Source organism: Uranotaenia lowii, chromosome 1 (assembly GCF_029784155.1).
Source record: "Uranotaenia lowii strain MFRU-FL chromosome 1, ASM2978415v1, whole genome shotgun sequence".
Taxonomy (NCBI): Eukaryota; Metazoa; Arthropoda; class Insecta; order Diptera; family Culicidae; genus Uranotaenia; species Uranotaenia lowii.
The window spans coordinates 169,201,774-169,220,583 of record NC_073691.1 but is presented as its reverse complement, the minus strand read 5'-3'; the positions used below and the strand labels follow the sequence as shown (position 1 = coordinate 169,220,583).

The 18,810-nt window shown below is 36.9% G+C and overlaps 1 non-coding gene across 1 annotated transcript; it reads right to left on the bottom strand.

The window, feature by feature from the left end:
* Nucleotides 1–1,766: 1,766 nt before the first annotated feature.
* Nucleotides 1,767–1,838, bottom strand: Trnat-cgu (transfer RNA threonine (anticodon CGU)). The gene has a single exon. It is a non-coding gene; the product is annotated as a tRNA-Thr (tRNA).
* Between the last annotated feature and the right edge of the window lie 16,972 nt (nt 1,839–18,810).

Below are 18,810 nucleotides of genomic sequence, written 5' to 3'. Positions count from 1 at the left end.
CAGTCAACTTATCTGCTTTGCCGACGACATTAATATGGCAGACAGATCATCTGCGGCGGTGAAGGAATTCTACCTGAAACGCGAGCAAGAAGGATTGGGTTGTTGATTAATACGTCCAAGACGAAGTATATGCTGGCCTGCGGATTCGAGACTGACCGAACCCTCTTGTCCAGTGATAACAAGATCACGATCGACGACGACGAGCTGGAGATAGTCGAAGACTTTGTCGATCTCGACTCACTGGTGACGCAGACAATTACACTAGCGGTAAGATCCGGCTGCGAATAATCAGCGGAAGTCGTGCCTACTATCGACTTCACAAGCAACTGCGCTCGAGAAGATATAGCCCTCGTCCGAAGTGTAACTTGTACATGACGCTCATTAGACCGGTTGTTCTCTGCGGGCACGAGACATGGATATTGCTCGAAGAGGACTTGCGAAAACTCGGTGTATTCGAGCGACGAGTGTTAAGAACCATCTTTGGCGGCGTGCAGGAGAATATCCATAATAAATTATATAATGCGGTAACGGCGTCAACGTTGGAGGTATTTATGAAACGCTGATTATTTTCATCCGTGTGCATCAAGGCATAAAAAATTGAGTATCAAGAATTCAGATTGGCATCATAGAAGTGGCAGGCCCAGAAATGGGAACTTTTGACGAGAACCTTGACTGTGAAGAAATTGGCTTTATTGGACAGTGGAGTGAAGAGTCTTTCATGGTAAAAAAAAATCCAAACTAATTTTTTGTGTAGAAATTGTCCTAGATAAGAGATCAATGCAATGTGTGGTTGCATGATTCCTAATGTTTCATTCTGGAACATTTTTCGAGAAATATTAGTTTGAAGACAGATAGCATCCCAGTAATAATGTTGAAACTACCGCCACTATCATAACGAAACGGGGATGGCACGCAGATCCACCCGTTTAGAGCTGAATAAAGCCTTTTGCCGCGTGGTTGGCCGTTATCTGTCTACCTTCCGAAAACGGAAGACACCACAAAGCGTGTAGATATTTTACTATGAAGGGACCAATTCTGGTAGTTGAACCCGGTTGAGTGCATCGCTCGGTACGGCACCATCATCGGTGCAAGTATTTACGCGCAAATGTAGATCAGTTCTCCTCCATGCGGCCGGTCCAGATACCAACGCGTATATGAGATATAGCGCACTTGGCACGTCCGGAACATAAATAAAATCGTAGCGTAAATAATGCCATGATAAATGCTTATGCGACGTACTGTCAGGGGACTCGTTGCGAAGCCGCGCTGCTTCCATCCTCTATCTGTTTCGGAACACCTCCACCGTCAAAACCGAGAACTACCAACAATAAAATATGTTTTATCTCGTGTGCATGCCCGGAATCCGTGTTTACTGGTTGGAAGGAACTGTGTTTATTTTTTTGTTGCCATGCATTGATGTGCACTGCATATCGCCAACCTGGGCCAAACGGTTACAATTAATTTTCTGCAGCAAGTAAAAGAGTTGCGGTTTTCGAGAACATTTTTCAAAAAACATCGTAAAGCTGCGTATGAAGTACAAATGAATGATAGAAGTTCGCCTTGAAATGGAAAGGATATCGAAATTAATTATCTCCTGGACCTACTCTAAAGACATGCCACAATAATCTTCATAAGACTTAATTAGTAGAAAAAATTGTTTTATATTTTTAGTGCCGTAGTGAGCCTATCCGTATAATGATTTTTTTTTAATCGACACCGAAATATTTAAACATTCCCCTTTTTTAACACATTAAAAAACACGCTCCTGCCTCCTGTGAGGATTGAACTCACGACCGCTGGTTTACGAGACCAGCGCTCTACCACTGAGCTAAAGAGGCACGTCTAACTGCCAAAATACGGTCGCTTCTTGAGATCAAGATTCACCGACCTCGTTTTTTTTCGCTGGACTGGATACTCCAGTCTGGACAAATTCCAACCGGTTCCGTTTTTTTATTGCTCCAGCATTGTGATTCACAGCTAAACGAACGAGGCGAAGCGCGTTATCGGATTGATAAGGTAAGTCAAATTAAGATGAGTTGGTAGGGTCCTCGGTGATGTATACTCTAAGTTACAAAGCAAAATTGATTCTGTCAAATTGTTAAACCTTTTCTAAAAATAGACATGTGACACTAAAGGTTTCTATTCTTAAGAGTTGGTACTGAAAATAACTTATCAACGTAACATAACGAACCAGTTGTAGATTTTCGTACAATTCCGGAATAATCTATTTCTACTGTAGGCCACACAATCAGATTCCTGGGCTGTCAATTCCCAGAAACCGACGACACGAAAAGCAAAAGCAAAACACGTTTCCCTCATGTGTATGCAATTTAAAATCCCATCCATTCTGCAGAAAACGAAAGGGTCCACACAGCAGGGTGGACAAAAACGAAATTTCAATTAACAATTTCATATTTTCTAAACAGTTGTTGAAAGTACCTTATTTAATTTTCATTCTCTTTTTATATTTGTTTCAAAAAATGTCTGTTACTAAGAAAATTATATCCTGCCTCAGAGAACAAACCATAGTGTGGATGAGAAGAAAAAAAGAATTTGACGTTCGACCCAATTTCAGTATAATAAGCAATAGATTCAGAATCAGGATTTTATTTTGTAATTGGCTCCAAAAAGAAAGAGTTCAATTACCTATCCTCCCTGGCAACCGGGAATGTTTCCGGCACCATCGTCAGGAAGGACTTTCTCTCAACACAAGGGGCGTCCGGATTGCAGCTCAATGTTTCAATTTAATTTAATACAACGCTTAATCTCCCTGCTGCCAAAATGCTTCGGTAAGGGAGATTTTCCAAGCTTTGGGGCGGAAAAGAATTAAGTTTAAATTTGTTGGAGATGAGGTTTCCTGCCTTTTTTTCTGGTGTTCTTAACTTAGTCTCAGTTTGAAGTCGTTAGAATGGGCACAGGGAAAGGAATGCCGTAGAACTATGCTACAAAAGTGGTACAAAGAGAGGGGTGAACTTTTTTTTCCATCTTGTGAAAACTGAAACCACAATGAACGATAATCACGAACTCGGCAGGAAACCCACCAGGCACTGCTCATTTGTCGACGTTACAGCAAACTTGTTCGTTCCAGAAGGTAGGGTAAATGAGCCTAATTTCGCTATATTTTGTCAGAGGTTTTTAGATTTGATATTATTGCTCCGAATCTTTAATACTTAGATATACAATTTTTTGGTAACTAAATTCCAAATTTTTTTCTGAACTCTGTTATGGTTTGAAATAATCATTTATAGCCTTAATTCACGAAAAATATCATGTTTTATAAAGTGTATCGAAGTTCCTAATATGGCACTAATTGTTCCTAATGTTAACATATGGGTGTTCCTAATGTTAACATATGAGGAAAAATGTATCCGCGTACCCAAATATTGCACTTTTTGTTCCTGATTTTGCATATGGGTATGTTTTTTAATACTTTAAAAAGAAAAATCTTAAAACTCACCTTTTTATAAATATAACAACTTTTTTGGAATATGAATAGGGAAATAAGAACTATTTAAATCCTACACTATATTCCTTTACGATAGTTTTGAAGAAAATAGTGATTATTGAGCTCATTTAAATTCAAACTTTACCTTTTCCAATGGATTCATTTATTATATTTCAAAAAGTAGAAAATTCATTGTAATAGATACAAATAAGTTCAGTTAAACAGAGCATCATGCAACAGCATTGTTAGATGCAACATTTGGGTACCACAACACTTATTTAACTTTTATTTTAATTTAATTGATTAAAATTATCATTTAATGATAAAAAAAACGATGATGCCATAGTTTCTCAAATCGTGAGAGAGTTTTATGAAGTTTTTGAACCTCATAGAAAATTCGAAACATCGAAATTTTTACATTTTTGATGCCGTAAAAAACTTTACACAGTGGGACTGATTGACTTAGTGATATTACCTACAAACTTTATATGGAACTTATTATCCTACATCAACACTGTTGGTGTATGAATATTTTTCGAACAATCATTTAATTTTTTAAAATAAATATTTTTAAAATTCCGCTACCAGTCTGGGCTGAAATGCATCGACATGCAAATCAATGGTTCACAGTTTAAATCTTGTTTCCATATGCTAGAATATGATGTAAAATTGTCGTAGTATTATTTATCCCAGCATCAGCACCAGTGGTTGTATTTGGTTGAGAATGAATTGATCAACCTTCTCTCGCTCAACACTTTACTAGGAAGCAAAGGTTGCTTTGAGGCAGCGAAAACGACAAAACCGATGATGTATACGCTCTCAACATGGCCCACCTTCATGAAGCAATATACATTCGAGGGAGCGAATCCAAAAAACCAAACGAATGTCTCTCACTCATCTCCTGTTACATTATTGAGGGAACCGAATTCAAAAGGCACAGCAAACCCGAGTCTCCTCGTTTGTGCCTGGATCGAATACCCGAGGTTTTTCTGCTGTTGCTATTATTGCGCAGCAACCGCACGCAGGCAGCTAGTGTTTTCGTTTCTTTTTCCTCCCCCCTCCTTGCTCCATACGTTGCGGACCTATACAATGCAATAAGTTCGGTTGTTGTCGTTGTTGCCTCAACCTTTGCGGCGAGGTTGAGTCCATCAAATTCAATAACGTAAATGAGTATGTGTGCCTCGTCTTCTTCATGCATCATGTAGCGACCGAACGTTGAGAGAGTTCGTTCTGAGCAGCAAACGGATAGTGTCTCTCGGAGCAGATCCTCCTCATGGGGGGAGGTTTGAATGAATGTATATGTATCGTCTCCTGTATTACTATGCGAGGCATCAAAGCGTGTATTTTGAGAGCCTCTGATGAGAAAATTGGTGAGGATTTCAATCACTGATCAGCACCCTTCTGCTTTCTTTTAAAAGAAAAAATATAAACTTTAATTTTTAACAAAATCTTTAATAACTGCAGATCGTGCTTTATGCGTAACGACATCACAAACATGTCAAAAACTTTTCAAAATTTTCTGTTTGATTTTTCATTGAGAACAAAGGTTTTTGCAACTTAGATACCCCTTTGTCTTAGTAGGGTGAAAATCGTATGTTATGTAAATTTAAAAAAAAACTGGTGAAACCAATTATTTTTCTGACTACGTTAATTTGATGTCCCATTAACCTTAAAACTTTTCATGTACAAACGGTAGGATTATCAGTGGACATTAGGATTTAAGAAGCAATTGAAGTTGAAAAGTGTTGCATGATGCCCCAAAAGATGGTATACAACGTATTTTATTGAGATTTTTTTTTTAATTTCTCCTTTCGATTCTGTTCTCGTAAAGAAGCTCTCTGTAACTTGATGGTTTCCTTCTCTGTTGCGAAAGGTACGTCCCTTACAACCTGGCGAAAATATTTTTTCAACATTTTTAGCTTTGAGATATACTGAAGTAAAAAAAATCATGTTTTATTAGCTCAAAACAGTTTATTTCAACAGATCGTTGAAAATTATGTTAAAACACAATTCTTTCAATCATATTTATTTCAAAAACATTCTATGACTTTGATGTAGTTAGGAAAACTTCGACTATGTCCATAATTAGGAACACATTGAAAATAGTGTTCCTAATTGTGGACATATGCTTTTTTTAGTTTTTACACGAACAAAACATCGTTCTAACATACTTATTACTTAAATCATGATAAAAAACAATCCGACAAAAAATTTCAAAAAAATCGGTTGACAAATTCAGCTTTAATCTTCTATTTCTAAACAGGTGTTTTTAAGAAATTTGCTAACAATTCCACTCAATTTGGACATACTTCGAAACAATCCGGATTTTACGAAAAATCTTGTGGATTAGAAAGCTAATTTGTTTGTAAAATGAAAGTTCACATGATCCTTTACATTATCATTTTTTGGATAGTTGTGATAAGTGAAAAATAACGTCAAAAACAGGCAAAATCGAACAGTATGTTAACATTAGGTACACATGCCACATTAGGAACACTTACCCTAGTTAATGGAGAAGAGATGTTGCCTCTTTTAACACGTTCGTCGCCACGGCACCCATATTCGGGTGACGGGTGTATTTCCTGGGGGGCCCCGTCACATCAAAAAGCGTGTGACGCTCTCTTACTTGAGTTTACCACTCAGTTTCGCCACACGTTTCAAATATGGGAGTTCTCCCTCTTTGCTTTCTCTCTCTGAAAATTTCTTTGGGCCCGGCTAGCAAAACTACCAAAGTGAGCGTGGCGACGAACGTGTTAAGTATACACTTCGGGATGAAGAGTTTTTATGGTTAGAGATTGTTACCGAGAGTGAGTTTCGTCGGTTGTGTGGTTTCGTTTGAGGTTTATCACTTTTTTCACAAACAACTGCAGCTGGAAACTTTTGATCATCATTCGTATGGGTTGAAATTGAACTACCAAGCGGCTCATAAAGTTCTATATGTGGGCAGATTTATTGTTAGAAAAGAATAAGTTACAAAACTACACTCTTGATCAAATTTAAGTTCCGCTGTTTTCTTGGTGATGCATCTGGTTTGAAAAATGCAAAAAAGAAATTCAAGTCGTCAGTTTCCTACTTATTTAAGAGCAAGTTTACTGGTGTTTGGAAAAAGTTATAAAATTTTTGACATTTTGATAATTTTACCATGCAAAAATGTTTTCAAGATCTTTGGGCGTTGTATTTTTTTACAGCACTGTTTCTATTTCAGCCGTATGTGAAAGAAATCTTGCTATTTTTGCATCACAGCATGCGAAACTAAAACACTTGTTGTTAAAAAAAGTTGAAGGCCACAGATCTTGAAAATGTTTTTACCTGGCAAAATTTTCAAAATGTGCAAAAAGTGACAAAATTTCTACCGCTTTTTCCCAACACCAGTGAACTTGCTCTAACAGATTATCCGGCTGGATATTCGGGAAATTCGCTTAAAATTTTCTTCGTAGCTAGCTGTGGTTTTCACTTCTGCTGAAGCGATGTTTTTTTGCTGGTTTCGCACATAGGCTCGTCGTGGGTCAAGATAGGTAGATTCAAAGATATAACATTGGGCTTAACCTCAATCGACAGAGCCGTGTAAACGCAGGGTTAAAAATAGTTATGGAATTTCGAACGATATGTATGAGATTTGAAACAAAATTACAATTTATGGAAAATTGAGGGGTCTTTTTGTTCAGTCGCATTCTTTGAAATAACATGTGTGGCAGTTAGTAAAATTTGTGTTCAAATGCTTTCAATATTCTGACTACGAGATAGTTTTTCTTTGGGAATTCAGCAGAATTTCTGCTAAATAATCGAATTTCGGAAAGCATGTTTTCAAATGTAGTTGTAAAAATATGCTAAAAAAATGACTTGTTGCAACTTGTAATCCCAAGAAACATTTTAGGTTTTATAACCTGCAATAAGACCTGGTTTTGGTTTTAAAAGAGGCCTGAAGAGTCTTATAAATCAAACAGTGTTACTTGGGAATGAATGCTTCTTTATTTTAGATCCTACAAAATTAAAAAAAATCAGTTATAAGAAATTTAGCGAAAAGCAATTTTTTAACTCATTAAAAAATTCACGTAAAAAATATGTTTTTTAACCGCATAAGCGTTTAATGAATTGTAAATACTTTGGTTAACAATTTTATATTTTTAGCCAAATTTTAAAATCAGTGGTTTTTCTATGAAACTAATATACATTTATGTGGAATTTCTATAACTATTTTTTGGTTGGCCTACTAATACATATGCAAGTAACGGAGTAGTATACCTATAAATCTAGCTTGGGGCTTAAGGGGGCTTTTACGAACTGGTTTGCTAATAGGTTCACGATTCAGTTTGTTTTATTTGTAGGTCATACTAAATAATTTGCTAAGTTGGTTTTGAGGTGGGCTTTTACTTGGCGTTTGAAATCTACTTTGTTGGGTATGATTTTTAAGTATGCCGGAAGCGTGTTAAATTTTGATTTGCTGAAGTATTCAGGTGACTTTTTCATTTTTTCGGTGTTTGCTCTTCGTAGTGTCAGATTTTCCCTCGTTCGTGTGGGAAATCTGTGGTTCATCTGGTGGATTTGTTGGTTGTGGTGGAAAACTGGGTTGTGTAGCATATTGTGGATTTGGATAACACTTTGGAGTTCCCTTAGTGCGGCTATTGGTAATACTGATGGCGAGGATTGGTGGAATAGGTTGTACGTGGAGAAAAGTCTGCACTCTAACTCTCCTTGACTCAGATTTGAAGGAAAACAATTCAAAATGCGCCAAAACTGGGAAAACTCAAATTTTGATTAGAACGGCACAACTCAGAAATGAATTGTAGGGGTTTTCGCGAATTTTGAGTTATTTTTAATCAGGCGTTTTTAAGGAGCGTTTGAACCGTCTGAGCCAAAATAACTCAGAATTTTTAAAATTTTCACACGGTTTCGGAAGGGATTATAATTTTTTTTGAGAAATAAATTGAAAAAAATGTCTGAAAATTAATTTATTTCCCGTCGTTTATTTTGCACCGAATTTGATGTGTGACAACAATTATTGGTACAATTATCACGACTGTTGCTGTACGTGTATCCTGCCTAACCTTCCGGTAGTACCGATCCTGTCTGTTCTTCAGGTGATCGCCGCTTTCTCCTCGACCACGCCGACTTTTGTCGCTGCCGCTTGCCGTCATAGGCGACTCGGTCCATACTATTTTCGCGGCAAATGTTCCTCCACCTCGACGGTTTGCCCTCGGAGGGAAGGGAACCTGCCGCTGTCATCGTCTCCATCATTGCCACTATCGAAATAGTCGTTCTGGCTCGAAGTAGAATTGCTGCGGATGGGAACAAGATTCCTCTGCGGCATCCGGCAGGAACAGACCTTGAGAGGAAAAGCTAGATTGAGTTTGGCTGAAAATTAACAAAACTCGTGAATTTTAAAAATCTTACCCGTTGTCGTTGCTTCCTTAACGATTTTCTATAAGAAAAGATAAATTAGTTGAATTTTTCATTTGAAATCACATCATTATTATCTGAATTTTAAATACACTGTACTTACTATAATTTTTTCGTCAACTACACTCCAAGCGTCGCATTCAAACAATAATTTTGTGTTTTGGATCTCTCTTGAGTTGTTTTCATCTATTTTGCTCGAAAAAGTGTGCGTCTTTGCTAAGTCCCAGGATTTGGAACTCGCTAGATGAAAACAACTCAAAATTTTGAAGGATTCCCACTCAGTTGTTTTCGTCTTCATATATGGTGCGACTCCTGAATCGAAACAAATCAGTCTCTGAATAATTTAAAATTACCGTGTGGGTCGTTTGTACACAGCTTTGAGGCATCGATTCTGCATAGCTTGAAGTGGTTTAACGTCAGTTTTCCTTGCAGCTCCCCAAATGGAGACCATGTATTGCAATTGCGATTGCACAAATGCATGATACAGGCTTGTTAGTTGTTTGGTGGGAATAAACCACGAAATTTTCCAAATTATACTGTGTATGGTGCCCAGATCCTTCCTGAGACAATCTATATGCTTGTCCCATCTTATGTGTTCATCAAAATTAAGGCCCAAGTATTTAAAAGTTCTGACTCGCTCAATTACCGTTGTACCAAGTTCGAGCTGACAGTGATTGGTGGTGCGCCGATTAGCTGAACTAAAGATGACATATTTGGTCTTTTCTAGGTTGAGTGAAAGGAGGTTCGCATCAAAGTATGCTTTCAGTTTTACCAAGTCGCTTGACATTTGAGAGATAATTACTGCGATGTCGTGGTGCTCGTAAGATAACGTTGTATCATCTGCGAACAATCTGGGTTTACCATGTAATCGTAGTTGGTGCAAATCGTTCACATAAAGGATAAACAGAAGTGGACCAAGGTTACTGCCTTGGGGGACTCCAACAGGCAGGTTTCCAAAGTCACTAGTTGACTGATTGATTTGGATGTACTGCTTTCTGTTAGCAAGATAACTAGCAAATAGAGACAATGCGGTCCCTCTGATTCCAAATGAATTCAGCTTTCGAAGCAGAATAGCATGGTCAATCGTGTCGAAAGCTTTTTTCAGGTCCAAGAATAGCACTCCCATAAGCTTGCGGTTATCCAGGGCATAGTGAATAGCGTCTACTAGCTCAGTTGCTGCTGTCAGAGTACTTGACCCTTCGCGAAACCCGTATTGATGGCTGTATAGTACATTATGGTGCTTCAAGAAGTGCAAGACCCGGTCTGCTAACAGCTGCTCTATTATCTTACTAAAAACCGATAGTATTGATATCGGCCGGTAATTGCTACAATCCGTTTTTCCCCGCTTTGTATATTGGTATTACCCGCGCTATTTTGAGAAATTCAGGAAACTCTCCGATTTGAGTACAGTGATTAAAAGTGTCGCTTATCAATGGTGCCAAAATAAGATGGTTTTCTTTGACGAAATGCGCTGGAATTCCATCCGGACCTGGGCTTTTTGAAGCATCGAGTTTGTTCATTTTGATGATAACTTCTTGTTCAGTTGTTGGTCGAAGGTAAATACTGCCACTATTATCGATATAGTGTTGTTCAGGAGCATGAATGTTTCTAGGAATAGTGGCCGCAAGCTGAGTTCCAATACTAGTAAAATATTGGTTGAAAACATTGGCAACTACTTTTCCTTCCTCCGTAACAGTTCCATTCAACTCTATCTTGATTTTCTCCTCGCATTGTTTGCTCCTATTAAGTTGTTTAAACTTTTCCACGTTTCTTTCTGGGATGATTTTTGAAAGAGTTTATGATAATAGCTTTTCTTCGCTTCAGTTTTAGCATGTTTGAGTTGTTTTGAAACTTGTAACAAGATATCCTTTAATTCATCGTTTGCAGGGTACTTTTTGCAACGCGTAATGGCCTTTTCTTTGATTCGAATCAAGTTCCATACATCAAGTGACATCCACGGGCAGTAACCTTTGATTTTGACCTCTGCAGAAACTGTTCTAGAATATCTGCTTTCAGTTGGCTGTACAGTATGCTGAGCTTCTCTAACTTTTCTGTGGGATTTTTCGCATGTATTTTATGAAATTCAACTCGGAAGGCTTCGTTGATCTTTTCATGTTGTACAATCACTTTTTCCAACTTTCGATAAACTCTAGGTTTTTTTCAAATTGATTGTAGTCAACACCAGACTGTGGTCACTCACATCGATTGGAACGGTTTCATTTAAGGTTTGATCTAAGATCGAATCTGAACATACAACGTGATCAAGGATGTTGCAACTTGCTGGGCGGGTTACATATGTGTTGGACACTTCGCACTCATAACATCTTAGAACATCTAAATATTGTTCGACTACGGGACAGCTAGATTTATTTACTGGGATGTTGACATCGCCTAGCATCAAAAAATGGGAATTAGGCTTTAAAGTGGCAAGAACGGCATCAAGTTTTTCAAAATAGAGCTGCGGATTTTGAGAAGAGGGTCTTCTTTCAGCCAAGTCTCCCCAAGTACTAGGACATCAATAGATGCAGGAAATTGCTCCAAAAATATCTTGATAAAATCTAATTTGCTCGGATCATTATGGCCTCTAACATTCAATTGGAGAAATCTCAGAAAATGACGGTTATTTTTATTTCGGTTGTTTTCACGAAGAGAATGTAGCGAGTCGTGTAATATATTTTTATTTTTATTATCCATTGTTTTTTAACACTAGAAAGACCGCACCAGTCAAAATGACTGGTTGGACACTTTGTATGTTGAATATCTATTGCATACTTCGCTTTAAAAATTCGCAAAAAATACGACTTTTCATGAATTTTGAATCTCTACAAAACTGTGTATTTTTTATTTCACTAGATCTTTTAGTAAGCGAGAAAAATTTCGCCATGGACACTCGGACCGTGACCAGTCAAAATGACTGGTAAAATTCACAACCCTATAACTCAAACAAGATAAATTTTTTTCGCTTGCTTTTGGTTTCATTTGCAAGCTACATTCAAGACAATGAGTTCTAGTTCATTTATGGTGGGCAGAAGTGTGTCAATCGTTATGAAATTATTGATTTTCGATGCGAAGTCGTGAAGATTTGAAGAAAAAGTTATCGGATTGGCCGCTGTGTGGCGCTTCAAGCACTTGACTCCCAATTTTTTTGGTCTATTTTGTTGCTCAACTATAATCGAACTTTCTGTCAAAATTTGGCGAAATTTCATCAAGATTTGTGAAAGTTATGTTAGATTTAATACATGTCCATTCGAGTAATCGAGTAGTTTTAGGTGATAAACATGTTTTATACTAAACTAGAATGAGTAAAATTATTATGAATTGAGTACTCATTTATTCAAATTTGAAGACAACAGCTATGAAACTGAATAATTGAAATGATATTTCAACATGGGTGCACGATACATTCTTATATAGTGGTTATCTACCATGGGTGCTCGGATTCACCGCAGTTTCTGCCCAAGTATGTATTCACTTGCATTCTTAGATTATTAGGCTCGACAAATTTCCAATGCAAGTTCACTTACAGGTATTTCGGCACCCGTGTATATACCTCGCCAGCTGGCAACTGATTGAACATTCTTATTATAAGAGGAAACACATCTTACCTGTCGGCAACTTATGGGGTTTGAACCCAAGAATTTTCTTGCCGATACAAGGAATCGAACCAAGTACGCCTGGCATACCTATACCAGACTCGCACCAACCTATCTGATAGACCACATCGGATGCGGATATTTCAACATGGGTGCACGGAATGGCTGCAAATTCACCGTTGTAAATAATATAGAGTGAAATAGTTTTCAACTTGCTTCAGAACACAACATATTTTTGAGTAAGACATGATAGGTATTTGAAATGCAATATTTGTCAATTTAAAAACTTTTAAGGAAAAACATATCAACGTGTACATTTGACAATGTTGATTCATTATTTTTATTTTCACTGTTTTCCGTCGCACGACATAACTTGATGCATATAATCCCTAAAACTCACTCGGTCCATGGTAACCGTTTTCCAATTTCTTGGATGCTGATCAGATCTTATCAGATAAATGTACGATTGCCAAAACCTGTTTTGTAATAAAAAATAAATAAATTTATTATTTCAAGATAAAATTGAAATATTTCTTTTCCAGGAATGAAAAAAACGGAACTTTAAATATAAATCGTTATTTAAGTCAATATGTCTGAACATGAAAGACATGGTTTCGACTTTGGTTTAGTTACGATTTATGAAAATGCTTTTTAAAGATTTGCAAAAAGTCCAATATTTGATTAAAACGCGGTAAATCCGTGCACTCATTGTGAAAAACCATGTATATAACACAAATTTTTATTTGAATCTATAAAAGTCTTTATTCTTTACCTTTAGCATGCAAAAATTTTTATTTTGGATGAATAGCGGTGAATCCGCGCACCCATGGTAAATTGCTCTTTTTATAGAAAAAAATATGCTTCAAAACCTACAATATCAGGTATAATTTATAGGCAATGTGTTGAAAAATATCAGATCGATGAATGCTAGAAAATATCTACTAAAACAAAATTGAAGTAAAACCGTGCACCCATGGTCAATATCCATAGCCTTCTAACATGATTTTATAATTAGATTGAAAATGTGTTTTAATTTTTTGGTTATTATTTGAAATATTCATTTAATGACATACACGCATTCGTCAACTATGCCAAAATGAGGTGATTCCGTCCACCCATGGTGAAAAAATATTTCCATTTTATAACAAAAATGATATCGAATAAATAACAAAACAATTTCAAAAGAAAAAAGTTTAAAATATTATGATAGAAAAAATTTCTTCTTTACCAGTCATTTTGACTGGTCACGGTCCGAATAAGTATATTCAATTTGCCGGTCCTTCTAGTGTTAAGGTACAGGTAACAATATAAAATACGGTGTCTTTCTACATAACTCCTGCTCCAGTGTTGATACGTTTCGGTGAAGACATTTCTGGTATTGTAATGTTGGATGTTTCTAAGTCCGCTGAATGGTTCAAAGAGCGTTTCTGAGTGGATTTAGCAAGTGTACGTAGGTCATTTCTGTTTCCAATTTGCTCGATTTTTGCCCCTTCGTGACGTTTGACAAGGATTTTGCCATCTCGTCCTGGCCAAACGAATTTTAAGCCGAGCTCGTTCTGCATATTCTTGGTTTCCGTTAACAGTTCTTTCCCAAAAGTCGTTAATTCATCCCGGATTGTCACTTTATTTGTGGACCCTGCAAATAGAGTGTCCATTTCCCGGCCATTTTCTCGTTCCCGGGAATCGGGAAATCTGGTGGCTCTTTTCCCGGGAATTCCCGGGAAATATTCAAAAACGTGTAAAATATATGCACTTCGACTCTAATATACATAGCTTATCGAACCTTTCGTGCATACAAGCCCAAAATTTATTCAAAATGTACACTTCATAATGTTTTTTTAAACTTATTTTTTATCAAATAAATCAAACTGTTTTCAACAATGATAAATTAAAAACATTCTAACGAACTATAAAATAACCTGATGAAATGACCAAATGAAGAATTCATCCATGCAATTAGGAGTTGATAAAAAAAATGATTTCATTTGTTTGTTAATTCCAACCATTTTTCGATTTTTGTGAACACTTTACATATTTGCTCTTCATATGAAAAAAAAAAAGATGTATTTTGTGGTTTTGAAGTTCATCTGGCTTTCAAAGCCAAGGGAAACAAGTGCATGAATGTTACTTTCGAGAAAACACAATCTGTCAATCTGCTGCGCGATTTTTCATATATTTTTTGATCTGTTGTTAGTTTTCGTTCAATGAATACGGCGTGGAAATACATATAATTTTTTAAACTAATCTATTTGAATAATAAAAATGCACCTAATGGCTGCAAAATGTCTACTGCCACCGGAATCGGCATATCCTCAATGAGTTTTGTTAAAAAAAACCAAAAGAATGACTCCGGAGGCTTTCAGGCTTTTCCAGAAAAATAATTTCATACATGTCGGGAAATCCCGGGAATGAAACTACAATTCCCGGGAATCGGGAATTCCCGAATTTTTCAAATTCCCGGGAATTCCCGCCCGGGAAATCCCGGGACAGACACTCTACCTGCAAAGGCACTATCGATCTTCGCTGCATGCAAAACTCCATGCTCACGCTTTTTTTTGAAAAAGCAGCTCCTTAGTAGTCGAACAATCAAAGGTTACAAGAAGCGGTGCAGATCTGGATGAAGAATTTTTACTCAATAATCGTCTCGCCTCGGTGACGTCACCATCCTTCAGTGGGCACCCAACTGCATCTGCCAATTTGTGAACAGTGTCCTTGACATTTTCTTGGGTGCTCATGGGTTCAAGCACTACCGCATTTTTTTCTAGAGCAGACCTGTTTGCTTTATCGAGCTCCATCTCTAGACGATCCACTTTATTAGATAGATCGCAGTGTTTCTGTTGCCAAATATTGACCGTAATTTTCAGCTTTTCATTATCGGATTGAATTTCAAGCACTACCGCATTTTTTTCTAGAGCAGACCTGTTTGCTTTATCGAGCTCCATCTCTAGACGATCCACTTTATTAGATAGATCGCAGTGTTTCTGTTGCCAAATATTGACCGTAATTTTCAGCTTTTCATTATCGGATTGAATTTCCCTGATTGCCTTCCCTATTGATTTGAAGTTTCCCCTTAGCTCCTCGAACTTGTTTGATAGAAACTCTTGGGACTCCTCTATGTTCCTGTTAGTTTCAACCAAGCTATCGACAACTGCGCGGGTTTTCAGCAATTCGTCTCGAACTTTACTACGGACAGAAGATTGATCCTCCTTAATTCCTCGAACGTATTCCGTTAGCTTTCGGATATCCTCACTCACGGAATCAGTACGATTTACTGCTTGGGACACTCGGGTAAACATGTCGATACACTCCGGCGAGCAGAAAAACGGGTTCTTTTTTGTTTTCAAAATACTGTTGCCATAGATTTTCTTGCACCGAAAGTGCACTGCCCTCTGACAGTGCACGCACTCAATCACTTTCGATGGATCTTGCACCAAACTCTCGCAAAGAAAACAGAATAAATTTTTTTCATCCTCCATTCTGTAATATTTTCACTCTGTGCGGAAACTTTTGAGCGGCGGTGTAAAATTAAAACACTCGATTGAGTCAGATACCGAGAACGATCTCTGAGAGAAGTGAGCAGTGATAGACGGATGACATCAATAAGCAATGATGTGGATTGTTTATGATAAAGAAGAGACGGAAAAAGAAATCTATTCCGTTATACTGCACCAAAATCCAGAAACGAAGTCCAGCGGAAGGTCCTGTGTGCGTACTCCTGATAGAAGATAGGCCTTAGATTCCACCAATCAAGATGCGACCAACTAAAAGTACACCAGGTAAGTTTTGCCACCCAAACGAAGCTTTTTATCGGGGAGTTTAATTAAACAAAAACCCCTTCCTACCAAAAGTAACTGCTCACATCTCCACCGAGCGCAAGCGTTTGAAATAATGTGTAAATTTGACCCGATGTTAAGTGTTAAGCCTAAGTACCCTTTCAAGAGAAAAGGGGCTTTACATGAAAAAGGAGTTAACCCAGTCTTTTCCGATAACGGATCAAAACTACACTATAAGGCAGGCGTCGGGGAACTTTTTGAATCATTACCCCAAAACATTTTTGTTTAAGTTGATATTACCCCCGAAATCGAATTTTTTTCAGCATCTTTATATTAATTAAATATTTATAATTTTTAAACGAAAACAATAACAAAAAAAATAATTCAAACATCATTTATTAAGTTTATTGATAAAAAACCTAGTATTACATTACGATGATAATTCAATTATCAAATAATTTAATTATCATAATTGTAACAGAAGACATAAAACAAATTAAAATCAATTGAGGGTTAACAATTTGGGATACTTAAATAAATAACAAAAAAAGTTATCATTTTAATAATAGTATTAATAAAAATAACAATAACGGTTGTACAAACAAAAAATTTATTTAAAATAGGAAAAAAAAAATTGAAACAATCTTCTACGTTTTGGAGAAATGATGTTGTGTCATGTTCGAAATAATTGCTTCAAAATTGGGACTTTTTGATGAAAGGGCGATTTGAGTACAGTCTTCGGTGTTTAATCGATTTCTGTTCTTCGTTTTTATGTTAATTAGAGTTTGAAAGCCTAGTTCGCACTTATATGTTGTTCCAAAGGGCAGTAATTTTTCAACCACCTCTTCATGTGCAATTTTGAAAGTCTTGCAGCTTATGACATCCAAAAAGATGACAGATTTGGTTAGTCATCAAATTAAAGGCGTGCTTCCGTATTAGACTGAAGTTCGAGAATTGCTTCTGCCAAACCTGAAGGTTCTTCTGGTATTGCAGCAATTTCACAATTAATAGGATCTGCAATCCAACTGACAGTACGTGTATCAAGATCTGGAAAGTAATCAGAAAACCGCTTTCTGAGTTCGACAAGATGTCTTACAATTGCATCCTTGATGTCTGCAATAGTAATATGTATTTTCATCATCTTCCAAAAACAAAGTTAATTTTGAAAAGAAGCTATCTGATTCTGTTCTACTTTCTGTCTCCGATAATGCAGTTTTAAAGCAAACGCTGACATCATTTCTGTGTTTTTCGGAAAGAATACGTATGGAAGGGAGTGGTTTGAATGATAAATGTATATGAGTTGTATCCGTCAACACTGAGCGAGCTATCAAAGCGTGTTATTTGAATGCCTCAGGGGGAAATATCCACTTCTGCATATGTCGCTAAAATCTTTACTTTCGAAATAAACCCAACAAATTCATAAAATTGCAAAATTAAAAATATTGACTGTTACCCCCAAGAATTTCACTTTTACCCCATTTGGGGTAATTTACCCCGGTTCCCCTAAAGCCCTACAGTAAAAGTGCGGCAGACTGAATTTCTCACCGATTCGGCAGCACTGAAAAAGCTTCTGTAATCCTTCAACACTGCCAATAACGAAAACATTCGAATGACTTCTTGTTCATGTGCAACTGTGTCGCAGATTGTGAAGTTGATTTTCGTTTTGTGAATATTATTTAATTTGTTCTCCATTATGTCAATTGTTAAAGTAAAAATTAAGTACTTCTTTCCGTTTTGCTCCAATGAAATTTCTCTGCATTCTTGATTAATTTCAATCAAAAAATTGAAATTCACAGTCACACAGATTGCAATACCTGCCACGAATTTGAAATGGTAAAAATGGTTATGCTCGATTGGAACGACTTTTGACAGTTCGATTGGAACTCCGCGATGGCAGTCTGCCGCACTTTTATTTTAGGGCTTTAGGTTCCCCGACCGCTTCTATAAGGGGTTGCGCCAAATGGGTGTGTGTTTGCGATCAATCGCCCTTGTCTGATCGAAATAAAGAAAAATGAAGAAACAAAATTGTTGTTGATTTTTCAGTACAAAATATTCAATTTTCCCATACAAACCTAAAAGTTCAAATTTACTCATGTAAAAGTTACTTAAAAATTCTGCAAAAAATCATGGATGAGTTTTGAACCAAATCGAAGCTTACTAGACCCCAGGGTTTGAGAAATTCGAAAATGACCCCAAATCGACTCAGTCTATTGTTGGGTTGTTCTGAGGGTTCGTTTATTATGTGACCCTGAAAAGAAAAAACAAAATTGGCAGTTAGTTTTTCGGAATTTTTGAAAATAACTTTTACTCCTAAACTTAAACTCAAATAAAATAATAAACTCATCCAAAACTCATCGGTAAAAGCACACCGCCTTTATGGCACACGACAGACGAACGAATGGCGAACTAAAGCAATGTCCATTACACAGAAAAAATTATTTTCTGTAAAATTACGGCAAATATCCTGTAACAAAAAGGAGCAGGACATTTACCGTAAATTTACAGGTCGAAGACATTTATTTTTCAGTGAGCCTTTAAAATTCTTAGACCAGTAAAAAATCTCAGGCCTGTAATTTCAAAAACCTGTAACACGCTGTAGACA